General features: G+C 35.0%; 1 long non-coding RNA gene across 1 annotated transcript; it reads right to left on the reverse strand.

Annotated features, from left to right (window-relative positions):
* Nucleotides 1-6889: 6889 nt before the first annotated feature.
* LOC108301710 lies at nucleotides 6890-14556 on the reverse strand. The gene is made up of 3 exons (XR_001823976.2): nucleotides 14419-14556; nucleotides 11080-11083; nucleotides 6890-6904 (listed from the first exon to the last, which is right to left on the reverse strand). It is a non-coding gene; the product is annotated as an uncharacterized LOC108301710 (long non-coding RNA).
* Nucleotides 14557-15755: the final 1199 nt, after the last annotated feature.

Below are 15755 nucleotides of genomic sequence, written 5' to 3' on the forward strand. Positions count from 1 at the left end.
TTAATGGCAAATGTAAGATTAGAACACAAAACGCCAAACCTCACCACTCCCCAAAAGACCATTAACAAAGATTGTATTACAACCCTGGGATGTTTGCATCCTGGCTTGTACTTCCCTGTATGTAGTATGAAGGATATTGAAAGAAGAATAACAGGGCCCAAACCTCTTGATAAATGGGTATTTCAATGTATTCTCAATATTTAGCTCTTTTATTCAGTATAATTATTTTCTGATTCATCTATGTTGTCTTATATTTAATGGTTCATTCTTTATTTCTGAGTATTATTCCATTTATATATATATCACAATTTATATGGACATTTGGTTGTTTCTAGTTTCCAAATTTTGTAAATTATTCAATTATATTTCCTTTGTTGGCTTATAATTTTTTTTTAATTTCAGTGTTTGCTTCATGGTTTAAAGCATACATATTAACTTATTATACTCTACCTTCAAGAGACATTATGCCATTTCATCTATAGTAACAGGACTTTTTAATAGTGTACTTCCATTTCTTCTTTCTTGGCCTTTGTGCTATTGTTGTACATTTTACTTTTATACTGCTATAAACCTCACACTATATTGTTATTATTTTTAAGCAGTCAAGGATTAAAGAGATTTAGATAATAGGAAAGAAACTTGATATGGTTACCATTTTATAGAGTATTCGTTCTTTTGTGTAGACTTCTCTTTCCATGTAGAACAATTTTTTTAGGTCTGAAGGATTTTGTTTAATGTATCTTATAGTGCAGATCAACTGTGATTAAGTGTTTCAGGTTTTGCAAATTTGAAAAGTATTTTTGGGGGTGTTTAAGATATTTGTACTAGATGTATAATTCTAGTTTAACAGGTATTTTGGGGTGGTTTGTTTGTTTAGTGGGTTGGTTGGTTTGGTTTGTCTTTATGTTGCTCCACTGTCTTCTTGCTTGCATAGTTTCTGATGATAAATCTGTCTTGTCTTTCTTCCTGTATGTCTTCTGGATGCTTTTAAATTTTTTTCTTAATCACTGCTTTTGAACAGTGCTATTATAATATTTCTCAAGCTTGGGGTTTATTGAAAATCTTAAATTAATGGCTTTAGAGTTTCTATTAAATTTGGAAGCATTCAACCATGATTGCTTCAAATATACTTCTGTCTCCTTTCTGCTTCGTAGCTCCAGTTACACATATGCTCATTTGTTTGGAGTTTTCCTACAACTTACTGAGACTTCATTTTACTTTTTGTCTTTTTTTCTGTTTAATTTGGATCATTTTTATTGTTATGTATTCATGTTCACTAATGTAGTTTTCTGTAACATCTAATCTGCAATTAACTTATACAGTGTATTTTTTACCATAGCCATTATAGTTTTAACCTTTGAAAGGCTGATGTGGATCTTCATTTTATAATTTGCATCTCTATTGAGTACAGATAGTTATAATAATTAATTTTATGTCTTTTTCTAATAATTCTGAGGTCTGTGTCAGTCTGGGTCCATTTCAATTGATTTATTTTTCTCCTCTTTAGTAGTTCTATTTTCCTAGTTTTGTTTTTTGTTGTTGTTGTTGCATGCCTGGTAAATTTTCATTACATGCCACACAGTGAATTTTGCTTTGTTAGGTGATGGATATTATTGTATTCTTATAAATATTCTCGATAATTGTTCTAAGACAAAATTAGTTTAGTTGTCAGCAGCATGATTCTTTCAGGTCTTGCTTTTCAGACTCATTATGTGGGACCAGAGCTGTATCTAGCTTCAGACTATTAATTCCCACAACTGAGACAAGACTTTTTCGAGAATTCTAGTCAATGACCTGTAAGTTATGAGGTTCTTCCAGTCTTGCTGAGGTGAACAGACTCAGTACTCTGCTGCATATTCAAGGAGGATTCTTTGCAAATCTCTGGATTATCTCTTCATGAGGTTCTTCCTTCTTTGGTATTATGCTCTGTTAACTCTATTGGCCTTGGTGTCTCAGCTCTGTCCTTCAACTCAGGGACACCAATAGGTACTGTCTGGGTCCCCTCTCCCTGCACTGTGGCTACTTATAAGGTTCACATCATAAGGTTTATTTATTACATCTCATAGATTACTGCCTTTCATTATCTGGTATCCAATTTCTTAAAAATCATTGTTTCATCTGTTTTATCTAATTTTTTATTTTTTAGTTGTTTCAAAAAAATAAAATGTTTTGAAACAACTAAAAAATAAAAAATTAGATAAAATAGATGGAATGGTAAATCTAGTCTCTGTTATTTTGCCTTAACCAGAAACAGATTACCTCTGGTACACTTTTGGGCCCATTATTTTCTTTTGTTTACGGTCAATTCAGTGTTGAAAATCTTAGTTTATACAAATATTGTCATTGTGAATGGTAATTATAGATATATACTTTTTCTGCATAGCAATAGAAATTTGCTTATAATCTTAATCCAAAACAATGGTAAACCCTATTTTACCAAAGGGAAGAACTTAGATATAATGATTTATTTTATTTTTAGGGAACCAAGTTTAAATCAATAATTAATTCAAGATTTGCATAGAAAACTTTCTTCTTTCATGTTTCAAATTTCCCTTCTGGAAAGTAGTGATTGAAAGTTTGAAACAAAGAAGTAAAATGTAACAGTATCTCTAAATTTATTTTATTCAAATTGGCTTCATTAATAGCATTCTTTTTCAATATGTTACAGCAATGTTGGGAAAACATAGCAACTAGGGTGACTATTTTTGAGTCTTGCTTGCCATAACAACATTTTTTGGAACTCTTAACTTGTTGAAATATAGCATTGGTTTTCCCTGTAGTTTTAAATTGTATTTGTTAAGATTGCTTAAAATATCAGTTAAGTAGCCAATTTTGTTACCCATATAACATCTTTAAAAATATTTTCCAAGTGAGATTTCTTTACAATTGAAAATGTGAATCTCATTTGTGAGTTTCTATGCCCTGCTTAATACTTTCTCTTCCAAAAACCAAGGAACTTCAGAATTATATAGTAAATACAAACAGTTAACTACAATCGCTGAAAAAAATATTTCCACAATCTAGTTATTTGGTAAAATTGCTTTAAGATTAAATGTTAAAGGAATTAAAGTCATTAAATTTAACATTATTTCATTTATTTTTAAATATACTCATGACAGTTGCAGAATTTTGAGGAATTCTCAAGATTTATTATATATATTTGCAGTATTTTGAAATGGTACCATTATTAATAGACTCTAAGCATTTTAGTAATTTCCATATACTTTCCAATATATTTTTGCCTTATCATGTCATTCTTTTTGTAATTTTTCTAAGTAAATATATGTTGACCACCATTTTTTTCTTCCTAATTCTAGGAGGAAATATAAGAATCCAGGTTAAATGAATTGTAATTTAGATTAAACTTACACAACTAAACAAATCTTCTATAAAATTATATTGCCACAGTTAATCCCATCTAAATTACAAATATTGTAAATATCAGAACATTCATCAGATTGGATTGTGGTGTAATAATAATAATGTAATTTGTACAATACTTAAGTATAATAATGTAATTTGAAATGTTCTTTAATAGTAGAATATATAAATGATAACACTGAAAAATAGTTTCTTATTTACCAGGTAATTTATCAAAGATTGGACACACAGCATCAATATATAATAAGAAAAATGATTTTCAGCAACTGTATGAGCAATTTTCTGTTTGTCACACAAGTGTTATTTTTATCATCTATTATATATGCTGATAATAAGGCCGATTCATTAATGGTTGCAAACTGTTAAAGAAATCATTGCAATATCTTTGAAATGAGGTCTTGCTATGTGACCTTGAACTCTCAGCCTCCTGAGTAGCTGAGATTACAGACATGTACCAATGTGCTTGGCTTCTTTTTAATAGCTCTCTGTTATTGATTCTAGTTTAAATCTATTCTGCAGAAAAATTACTTTACATAATTTTATACTTCAAATGTGTGTCCCAGCCCAAATCTCATATTGAAATGTAATTTCCAGTGGTGAAGGTGGGGGTTGGTGGGAGGTGACTGGATCCTGGGGGTGCATTTCTCAAGAATGGTTTAGCACTATCTCCTTGTGTTGTCCTTGAGACAGTGAGTGAGTTCTCATTAGTCCTGGCCATTAGAAGTGTGTAGCACCTTCCCCTTTGCACTTGCTCCTGCTCCCACCATGTGAAACACCTGCTCCCCCTTCATCTTCTGCCATGATTGTAAGCTTCCTGAGGCCTCCCCAGAAGCAGATGCCAGCATTATGCTTCCTGTACAGCCTGCAGAGCTGTGAGCCAATTAAACCTCTTTCTTTATAAATTAATCAGTCTCAGATATTTATTTATAGCAATGCAAGAATGGCCTAATATACATAATTTCAGTTATTTGAAATTTATTGAGCTTAGTTTTATGACCCAGGAGATAGTGCTTCTTAATGAATGTTCCATGTGTACTTGAAAAGAATGTGTATCCTATTACTGATGGGTTAAGTGTTCTATAAATGTCAATTTGCTGAAGTTTGGTTGATAGTGTAATTCATGTCTCCTATATTCTTGCTTTTTTGTGTATTTGTTCTAGCAATTCCTGTACTGAGAATACTTCCTGTATTGGGAAGTATTGAGATTTCCATCTATAATTGTGGACTTTTTTTTTCACTTCAGTCCTGTAAGTGTTTGCTTTATGTACTTCAAAATTCTGCTATTAATTGCATATACATTGAAAAGTGTTTAGATCTTTGGTTTATTACATTTCATCAATTTTGGAAAAGACTTGCCCATGATCTCTTCAAATATTTTTTTCTGCTCTCCTGTTTTTCCTCTACCTGGGACTCTAGTTACACATATGTTAACTTTTGATGTTGACCCACAATTCTTAGCTCTCAGATGCTTTGTCTTCTCTACCACCACCTGTTTTTTTCTTGTGTTTAAGCTTAAATAAGATCTATTGTTCTAACTTCAAGTTCACTCAGTCTTATTCAGTTGTGACCAATCTGCTTATAAAATCTCTTATGTGTGTAGTTTTTATCACATTTCTGAAATTCTGAATCTATTCTTGCATGTTGTCTACTTCTCCAGTGATTAACATAATTAATAAATATCAATCATAAGTATTTTTAAAGTTCAATGTTCCAGCATCTATATCATCTCTACTAATTTGTCTCTTCATCATGGGCTAGTTTTGGGGGGTATTTTAACTTTTGTAATCAAATGCCAAACATTATGCTTAGAAAAATACTGACTGAATTTTAAAATATTTGAATAAAAAATGGACATGTTCCTTCTTCTATCAGGACATTATTATGGGGAGTTGATTTAATCTAAGTGATCTGGATTTTGGTTTTTAATTACTATAGTTACCTTTGGTGCACTTTGAAGAATTCACTTCACCTTGTTACCCAGTGACCTAAACTCTAGTGTGGATTCAAGAAAATTAATTTTTGTTGCTGTTGACTATTCAGTCTTACTGGTAGGATAGGAACAGAGTTATCTTGTGACTTTCTATATCCTAAGCATAACTGGAATCCTATTCTATATTATTCTATTCTCTTCTATTTTATTCTGCTTCATCAACAAAACAAAACAAAATAAACAAAGCATTGCAAGTAGTGACCACTACATTTAAAATTCATAATCTACTAATTAGTCTTGGCCTGCTAAAAGCCATTAAAAATGGATATAAAGGGTAATTTGAGCCAATAAATCAAAATTTCCCTCCAGAGCCACTATTTTAACTAATGTTTTCTGTGTATCATTTACTTCTGTATCACTAAGTCTTCTTGTAGTTTTGGAAACAAAGTGGCCATGAAATTATATCAAATGAATGAAACATATAAGAAAACAGGTTTTTAGCTTAATGAAAGTAAAAATTATATGAAGAACAACCTGTTGGGGCTACTTTACCATCAAATTTATTTTTTTAAAACCAGATAACTTTAGCTCTTTTGAAAAATCAGATTCTAGTATCAAAGGACAAAATTTACTGCAAATGAGGGCTACACACACAAGTTGTGAAAGTGAATATTTCCTGAAAGTTTCTGTTTTGATTGGAATGACACTCAATGGTGATTGCTTTATGTAACAGTCTCTATTTTGCAATCAAGTTTATAAAACAGGATTTTCTGCTGAAGACTGAACAAGGTAAGTGGAAGCATAAAGCTGAACTGAAAGTCTGGACACAAGGTAAAGAGTTAGGGTGAGATCTAGAGAGCTGAAAATTATCCGCACATGTGGCCAATTTGTGTCACTGGCTTTCCTAAGAAAATGGCTCTGTAGAGAGCCAGACCTAAGACCTGCAACAAGTTTAAAAGACAAGCCCAAGCTATTCTATTTGGGTACAGAATTGAAACTAACAATGAATCCGGAGAAAAACGGAAAGTTAGTACTAGAACTGTATTACTCCCTTCTTGCTCTGCCTTAAAGATATACTTGAGACTCGGTGACTTATAAAGAAAAAAGGTTTAATTAGTTCAAGTTTCTGCAGGCTGTACAGGAAGCATAGGCGGCTTCTCCTCAGCTTCTGGGGAGGCCTCAGGAAACTTTCAGTCATGGTGGAAGGCGAAGGAGAAGCAGGCACATCTTACATGGCCAGAGCAGGAGGAAGAGACAGGGTGGGAGGTGTTGTGCACTTTTAAACAGCCAGATCTAATGAGAACTCTATCACAAGAACAGCACCAAAAGGATGGTGCTAAATTATTTTCGAAGGATCCACCACCATGATCTAATCACCTTCTATCAGACACTATCTCCAGCATTGGAAATTACAAGTGAACATGAGATTTGGGTGGAGACACAGATCCAAACCATATCAAAAAAAAAGTGAAAAAGAGGAGGAAAGAAAACACATGAGATCCATCGGAAAGATCCAAATAAACAAGTGTGGGTTCTTGTAAAGCATTCTGATCATTTCATACATTATCTATAGCCTTATATTTTAAACATTATCTGGCTCTACTAAAGTCATAGCCCATGAAGTGGGACTGACAAATATACCAGCTATCAGGGGTTATGTAAACAATCTCCAGTGCACTCTGTACCCTAATTTACTGTCATAAACATTGTGGGAAGCAGAAATCTCTATAGCAGCTTGGTGTGGATATTCTCACTGTCAGCAGGGAAAATTCATTGCCTTCTCACAATGCTGAGACTCCAACAGCATTTACCAAGACAGATGACTTGGTGACAGACACTACAGGCCGAAAGTTAATATTCAGCTCAGTGAGATGAAACATGAGAACATCAGAATTGTGCCCCTGGGCCAGTCCCATGGTTCTGCAGTCCAGCTGACTGCTGTCTCTAATGATGACCCCAAGAATGAGTCCTGGAGGGCCAGCATGTCACATTCAGCATCAGCCTCAGAGGTCAGGGAAAGGTCCAATAACTCTGGCTTCCCTTAATAATCCATGCTATACCTATCACCTTGGAATGAGTTGTAAGCACTATGCAATCTGCTTCTATTTTAGCCGATACCACCTCTGAGGCTAAGTGAGTTCCAGAAGTGTATTTGCTTCCCTCTGTTGAAATAATACAAACCTTATATTTATCCTAAATTTATCGTTCTTGAATATCCAATATTTGTATTTGTTAAACAAGCCTCAACTTATCCTCTCCATTCCATCGTGACCTGATAAACTTTGATTCTGTTCAAACACAGTATTATTTTTCTCAATGAAAGGTCTTTTGCTTGAGACTGTATTTATATAGCTATCTCTTTATATATATATATATATATATATATATATATTTCTTAATGATATAAAGTACAGCTCTCTCAGTCACAGCTCTCCTATCCTTTTTTATTTCTCTCTGCAATTGAAATTGAATAACATTTAACAGAAGATGTCTGATTACAACAATGCCCTGGCTGTGAAGAGAACAAGCTCAAAACTTTCTCCTAACGAGAGAGGGAGCAAACGGTTACTGTCTTGTCAAATCCAGTTTTCTTCTCATCTCTGAAAATGTTTCAGATTGACCCAATGCTATTACCATGACTTAGTGCTTTAGGAAAATAGTATCACCTCAGGTTATTCAGGTAACTAAACCAGCAGATCCAATAAGTGTTATCTTTCAGAGTCAGTCTTCTGAAGGAGGCTAGATGCACATGCGAATGACTTTGCCACAGCACAGAATGCATTTGTAATCATACTTCTGGAAATTCCTTTGGAGCCACTGTGTAAATTAAGCTATCAAGAAATCTCATTGCTTTGTAATCATACTTTACTTTTGACGAAAAAGTAAAAACACTGAGAGTTCAGAGTTCATTTTTCACACTAGTTTCCAAATGAATTGATTTTTTTGTAAAAATCCATCTTCACAGTAAGTCACCATTGAGGGTTAGCCTTTCCTTGCAACCTTACCATAACCATCTCTATCAGCAACTACTCCTGGAAACCTATAGGAAGTAGGCTCTGTGCTGCAAAGAGATAGAGCAATTCATTAAATGTTGCTCCTGCCCTTAAAGAGATTACAGTCCAGGTGGAAGCAAAACACAGGTGTAATATGAAAAGCACTAGATGAAGTATAAGGTATGTGAGGCTTAAGAAAAGTCTGAGCTGAAACAGCCTTAGGAGAAGTCCTAATGAGGAATGGGACTTGTGCTCAGCAACAAAGGGAGTGGGAAAGCTGGACGTTTATGGATATTCTTCACAGGCTGACTAATCACACGAAGTGCAATGACTAGTTTAAGTAAAAATAGTGAGAGTGGGACCCAAGCTCCATTACTGACTTAAACCTTGCTTTAAACAAGTTATTTAAACAAGTTCATTTAACTACTGGTTCAAAATGGCAGCATGAACACATGCATTGACTTCCTTCCTTCCCCCAATCCACTGAAATGACAAAAAGCAGTGACATGCAGTTATTTGACACCCAGACGCATCATCTTTTAATACTCCCTTTTTTATAACAAAATTGTTTTCAGTACTAATCATTACTTCTTTAATTTGTTCCACAGTTTGAAACAAATATTTAATTTATAAACAAAAATTTCCATTTAAAAATACTTAGTGAAATATTTCACATGTGAACTAAAATTAGTACCTACCACAAAAATATTACAGTTTACTATTTGGTCTGATGGTCATTGTTCTAAATTTAAGCACAAATAAAACTCAAAATTGTCACATAAAATGAGATAATGGAAGTAACTCAAGCTCTGTTTCTTCTTTACCATCACCGCACTGTCATTGATTTCAAGTCTACTCTTTTCAATGCTAGCATAGGTAGCACTATAGGGATTGGAAATACAAATGCTTCTGAAGTGAGCTTGAATGCTTCCAAATCTTTAAGAACTTACTCTTGAAACAAACATAGCTAGCTGAGTCCCTTTCTGTTGGGGTCAACTATGTAATTGGAAGATTCCCAAATTAGCTTCTCTGTAGAATCCAATGTTTGTTATAGAATAAGCAGTAAAAACTATGTTTATTTGTGTTGGGGTCAACTGTATAATTGGGAAATTTCCAAATTAGCTTCACTGTAGAATCCAGTGTTGTTAAAGTATAAGCAGTAAGAACTGTGGGTTTTTTTTTTTGACACACATATATGTTATTAAAACTCTACAGTAACCAAAGCAATTATTTAGAACTTAGATCAAAGAAAGTGGGTTTTTTTGGTTGAGAGATTGGAGGAGGCCAGTTATCACTGACCTTAGTGATTATAAAAACCAGACTTCCTTTCAGTTGGTTTTATTACTGTGTTTAAATTCTCTACCAGCAATACACCTCCTGTTGCTTGCACCCAGAGCTTTCCAGCTGCCCCATCTTTAGAATGCTACCTCTGTAAAGTGTACCAGGATATAAAGCCATTAAAAAGCACCAAGAATGGGAGTTACAGCCACTTAAAAAATCTTGAACAATGGTTTATACTGCCCAATAACACTGGATGCAGGAGGGGGCCCCAGCTCAGGAAATGCATAGGAGGAAGACCACCACATGAATAAGTTTTCCCTGTATAATTTTTTGGAATGAGCAATGTAGAGAGAATGGGAGAAGAAGCAGAAGTCAAGATGATGAATGAAGAGCCACCTGCAGAATTCTGCTGGGTCAGGTGATAGCCCCTCCTCCACTCTCTCTGCCCCATGCCACAGCAGTGTCTCCCCCAGTGAAGGTGGGAAATGCTCCTAAAAAATTAAAGAAGATGCCTGGGAAGAACTTGCACCTACATGAAAGTTGGTCCCTGAAAGCTGGCTGTCTTCATTGTGGCCCAGCAGAGGGAGAGACAGGGCAGCCTGACGGAGGTGAAGCCTAGCAGTCAGCACACCCTGAATTCCAATTGCTGTCTCCCTGTGGAGGGGCACCTGAAGCAACAGAGGAAACCACGTCATCTGCCTTTACTAATCAACAGTCCTTCATGCTTAAATATGAATTACAATCAAGGCTCCAGGGAAACTTGCAGAGAACCAGCTGTTCAGAAAAGAAAAAAATAGGATGGAAGAATGAACTGAGAGGCAAACATTGGATACCCTAGAAAAGAGAAACAAACATCAAGAGAATTCTAGTTAACAGCCTCAGAGAACTGTAAGAAGAGTGGGCATTCAGAAAACAAGAACAGGTGACTATTTCAAAACTATATAATAAAATTAAAAAAAGAGTTCATAGAAATAAAAACATTATTTAATAGAAGGGTCATGAGAAGTCCAGGAAAGCTTTCAGAATATAAAAAAGAGAGAGAAAATAAAAGGGATAATTGTACGTTTAATGTGTAAATGTTTCCTTTTTCTCAAAATATCTGTTATTACATCAAATAATTAAAGTATTAATATTCATGAACGACAGATTAAAATTTAAGAAATAAAATATTACATTCTGATTCTCCAGATGTCTATACCTTATCACAGAATCACAGAACTTCAGTGGTTTAAAAAAAAAAAAAAGGTGGAAATCATCTAAGTAGTTTTCAGAGAGTATTCCATTGAGGCCTAGGATTTGGCAAAATTTTATCAGCAGATTTTAAGGGAAGCTGAGCATACAAAGCCCCACACTCTTGTGTATAATTTAACCAGGTGATTTCTCTTTCATGTTTTTGTACTGGGGTTCTGTGTGCAACTTCATTTATAAAGAAGTTCTTTACTAGAGACTTAGGCTGAGCATGCAAAGCTAATATGAATGTGGTCTCATTTAGACTATACTTTAAAACTATGTGCTCATCATTTATGCAGAAATACTGAAAGCTGCATGAGGGGACAGAAAAATAGGGCTGCTAGAGCCTCAGCCTCTCCTCTCTTGTCCCAGGCATCTTGGATGGAACCCAGACGTGCTGTTTTACAAAACAAAAGCTCTGTGGTGAACCAGCTTTCCTCTCCTTAGAAGAGTTTATCTTCCATCTGTTCTTTCTTAAGCATTCTCCTTGGGAATCTCACCCAATATCCCAAACAGCTTACTCTACGATCAGATACAGTCATACAGTACTCTTCCTGAGTGAGGTTCTGATAAATTGCATTTTCTCCATCTTATTATATTTCCATTGCTGTTTTTATACCTCATTTAAATGGGCAGCTACTTAGTGGCCAGCCCCACCATCTGGCTCAGTGTGTTTAACATAAATGTTTGATAATCACAAACTGGAATTAGACCTCTTGGTTATAATTGTAAATCTGGAAGACAAAATGACTTAACCAAGGTTATAGACTTTCCTATTATATTTGACATGGTTGTAATGCTTTCTTTTATTATTACTAAGTTGTAGGATACATGTGCAGAATATGAAGGTTTGTTACATAGGTATACACATGCCATGGTGGTTTGCTGCACCCATCAACCTATCATCTACATTAGGTGTATCTCCTAATGTTATCCCTCCCTTATGCACCCTACTCCTGATAGGTCCCAGTTTGTGATGTTTCCCTCCCTGTGTCCATGTGTTCTCATTGTTCAACACCCACTTATGAGTGAGAACATGCAATGTTTGGTTTTCTGTTCCTGTGTTAGCTTGCTGAGAATGATGGCTTCCGGCTTCATCCATGTCCCTGCAGAGGACATGAACTCATTCTTTTTTTTGATGGCTGCATAATATTCCATGGTGTATAAGTGTCAGATTTTCTTTATCCAGTCTATCACTGATGGCCATTTGGGTTGGTTCCAAGTCTTTGCTATTGTGAACAGTACTGTAATAAACATATGTGTGCATGTGTCTTTATAGTAGAATGATTTATAATAATTTGGGTACATACCCAGTAATGGGATTGTTGGGTCAAATGGTATTTTTGGTTCTAGATCCTTGAGGAACTGCCACACTGTCATCCACTTATAGTTTCACTTGGTTATGTTTTTTCTTCTTAAATGATGTCAGCTACCTTGGTTAAGGATCATCGGCTTAGATTCTTTTTCTAACTCTCACAGGACAGTGTTAAGAATAAAACAGGTAAATAATAGGTACTTGTTGATAAATTCTTTTAAAATAATTTTTTAAAAAGAAAACAGATGTCCATTTTCAAGTAGGAAGCAGTAAACAGTAATAACTCAACATTTCTGCTGCAATAATTATGGGAAAAATTTACAAAGATTTAAAGATAATATTTTTAGAGGCATCAGACAACTACAGAAGCAAAAATGTCTACATTGCCTAAATTTCCAAAAAAGAAAATGTCCTTTTTAGAGAAAAGTTGGCAAATGCTGATCATTTTCTACCTTAGTGACATTTTGCCAATCATGGGAGCTAGCCAAAGTAGAGATACTTTACTAAGGGTGGGGTAGGGGAACCCTCAGAGTTTTGATAGTCACACTGACTATGTTGAAGGATTGGAATCTTGTTAAGCCCCAAATATACAACCAACTTGCCCCATGGGACATCTGCAGAAGTTTGGGAAAGTGCAAATGGCTGGTAACAGGAATCAAAGAGTGATTGCCTCTGCTGGCAAGTTTTTTTTTTTTTTTTTGAGATGGAGTTTCACTCATGTTACCCAGGCTGGAGTGCAATGGCACGATCTCGGCTCACCGCAACCTCTGCCTCCCGGGTTCAGGCAATTCTCCTGCCTCAGCCTCCTGAGTAGCTGGGATTACAGGCACGCGCCACCATGCCCAGCTAATGTTTTTTGTATTTTTAGTAGAGACGGGGTTTCACCATGTTGACCAGGATGGTCTCGATCTCTTGACCTCGTGATCCACCCTCCTCGGCCTCCCAAAGTGCTGGGATTACAGGCTTGAGTCACCGCGCCCGGCCTGCTGGCAAGTTTTAAGGGAGCAGATTGATTGGAAAGGGGTATGAGAGAACTTTGGATGGTGAAGAATATTTCTATCACTTGTTTTGAGAAGTGGTTGCACAGATGTGCCTAATTGCCAAAACTCATCCAACTATTATTTGAGATCTGTGCACTTTATTTATGAAAGTTATATCTTGGTTAAACATATAAGTATAGTAAGAAGGGTAATACTGGGACAGCAATTGCAAGATTATCTTTGGAGTTCTGGACAAGGGACAAAGTCTGGGAATATCGACAGTTCCTTAATTTTTGTCCCATCATACACTCATCATGTAGCACTTTGTATTTTAGCTATGTTTTCCTACGTGTTAATCCTATTTTCCTAAATTGTACGTTCTTTAAAGCAAAAGGAGTCTAATAATTAAAAGTGTTGCTCTGTATGTGAAACAACTGAAACTCTCCTCATTGTTGGTAAGAGTTTAAATTAGTACAATCATTTTGGAATGCATTTTGATAGTATCTACTAAAACTAAACATATGTATACCTTATGACTCAGAAATTCCATTCCTAGTTATATATACAAGAGAAATAAATATATATCACCACCAAAAGTCATCTAATAGAATGTTCATAGATTTATTGATAATAACCAAATATAAAAAAACTAACCACCGACAATAACATGGAAAAATAAGTAGCAATATTTTGTAGCAGATTGTATAGAAATAACAACAATATAAAAATAAGCTATTAAATGAATTAGTCTCATAAATATCAGGTTTAGCAAAAGAAGCAAGATAAAATAGAATAGAGATATTGATTTGGGAGAGTACAAGGGAGTCTCCCAGAGGGCTGAAATGTTCTATATCTTGCATATCTTGATCAGTAGTATGTGTACCTTCCAACACACACACACACACACACACACACACACACACGCGCACATGTATCTCCACCAAGTGAACATTTAAGATATGTGAACTACACTGAAAAGTGTAAAAAGAAAAGAAATAGAGGACAAGAGAAAATAACTGTGATGTATTTATTGGAGAAACTGATTATCTCTTGTGAAGAAGCTAGAACTTCTCTCAGGTTAATGGATAATAATGGTGATAAGATGAATTCAAAGTCCTAGAGTGCTAGTAGAATAGTACATAACCAATTACATAGCAATAAACTATGTCTCTAGTAATTGTCATATTGTTATTATAAAGAGTTTCGTAGTAATGAAGCCATACAATGAAAACATCACATTTATACAGCACCAAATGACCTGGAAGTCTATACTTGCCTCTACATACTTACCTTCATTCACTCTTTCACTTTTTCTTTTCAATATTTAATTTTTTTATTTCAATAGGTTTTTGGGGAACAGGTTGTGTTTAGTTACATGAACAAGTTCTTCAGCAGTGATTTCTGAGATTTTGGTGCATCTATCACCTGAGCAGAGTATACCGTACCCAATGTGTAGTCTTATCCCTTGCCACCCCCACCCTTTCCTCCAAGTTCCCAAAGTCCAATGTATCATTCTTCTGTCTTTGTGCCTTCACAGCTTAGCTCCCACATATGAGTGAGAACATGCAATGTTTGGTTTCCATTCCTGAGTTACTTCACTTAGAACGACAGTCTCCAATTCCATCCAGGTTGTTGCAAATGCCATTATTTTGTTCCTTTGTATGGATGAGTAGTATTACATGTTATCACATTTTCTTTATCTATTCAATGATTGATGGGACATTTGGGCTGATTCCATATCTTTGTAATTACAAATTGGGATGTTGTAAACTTGCATGTGCAAGTATCTTTTTTGTATAATGACTTCTTTTTCTCTGGGAAGATATCTAGTAATGGGGTTGCTAGATCAAATGGTAGATCTACTTTTAATTCTTTAAGGAATCTCCACACTGTTTTCCATAGTGGTTGTACTAGCTTACTTTGCCACCAACGTGTAAAAGTATTCCCTTTTCACCACATCCACACCAACATCTATTATTTTTTTATTATGGCCATTCTTGCAAGAGTAAGGTAGGCATTGCATTGTGGTTTTCATTTGCATTTCCCTGATAATTAGTGATGTTGATCATTTTTCTATGTTTGTTGGCCATTTGTATATCTTCTTTTGAGAATTGCCTATACATGTCCTTAGCCCACTTTTTGATGGGATTGTTTTCTTCCTTACTGATTTGTTAGACTTATTTGTGATTCTGAATATTAGTCCATTGTCAGATAAATAGATTGTGAAGATTTTCTCCCACTCTTTGGGTTGTCTGTTTATTCTGTTAATTATTTCTTTTGCTGTGCAGAAGCTTTTTAGTTTAATTAGGTCCCATCTATTTATCTTTTTTGTTGTTGTTGCATTTGCTTTTGGGTTCTTGGTCATGAAGTCGTTGCCTAATCCAATGTCTAAAAAGGTTTTCACAATGTTATCTTCTAAAATATTTATGACTTCAAGTCTTAGATTTAAGTCTTTGAACCACTTTGAGTTGATTTTGTACAGGGTGAGAGATGAGGATCCAGCTTCATTCTTCTACATAAGGCTTGCCAATTATCCCAGCACCATTTGTTGAATAGAGTGTCCTATCCCCACTTTATATTTGTGTTTGTTTTGTCAAAGGTCAGAAACAAAGTCAAATATTTTATTTCTGGGTTGTCTATTTTGT

This window comes from Cebus imitator, unplaced genomic scaffold, assembly GCF_001604975.1.
Source record: "Cebus imitator isolate Cc_AM_T3 unplaced genomic scaffold, Cebus_imitator-1.0 Scaffold1, whole genome shotgun sequence".
NCBI classification, from domain to species: domain Eukaryota; kingdom Metazoa; phylum Chordata; class Mammalia; order Primates; family Cebidae; genus Cebus; species Cebus imitator.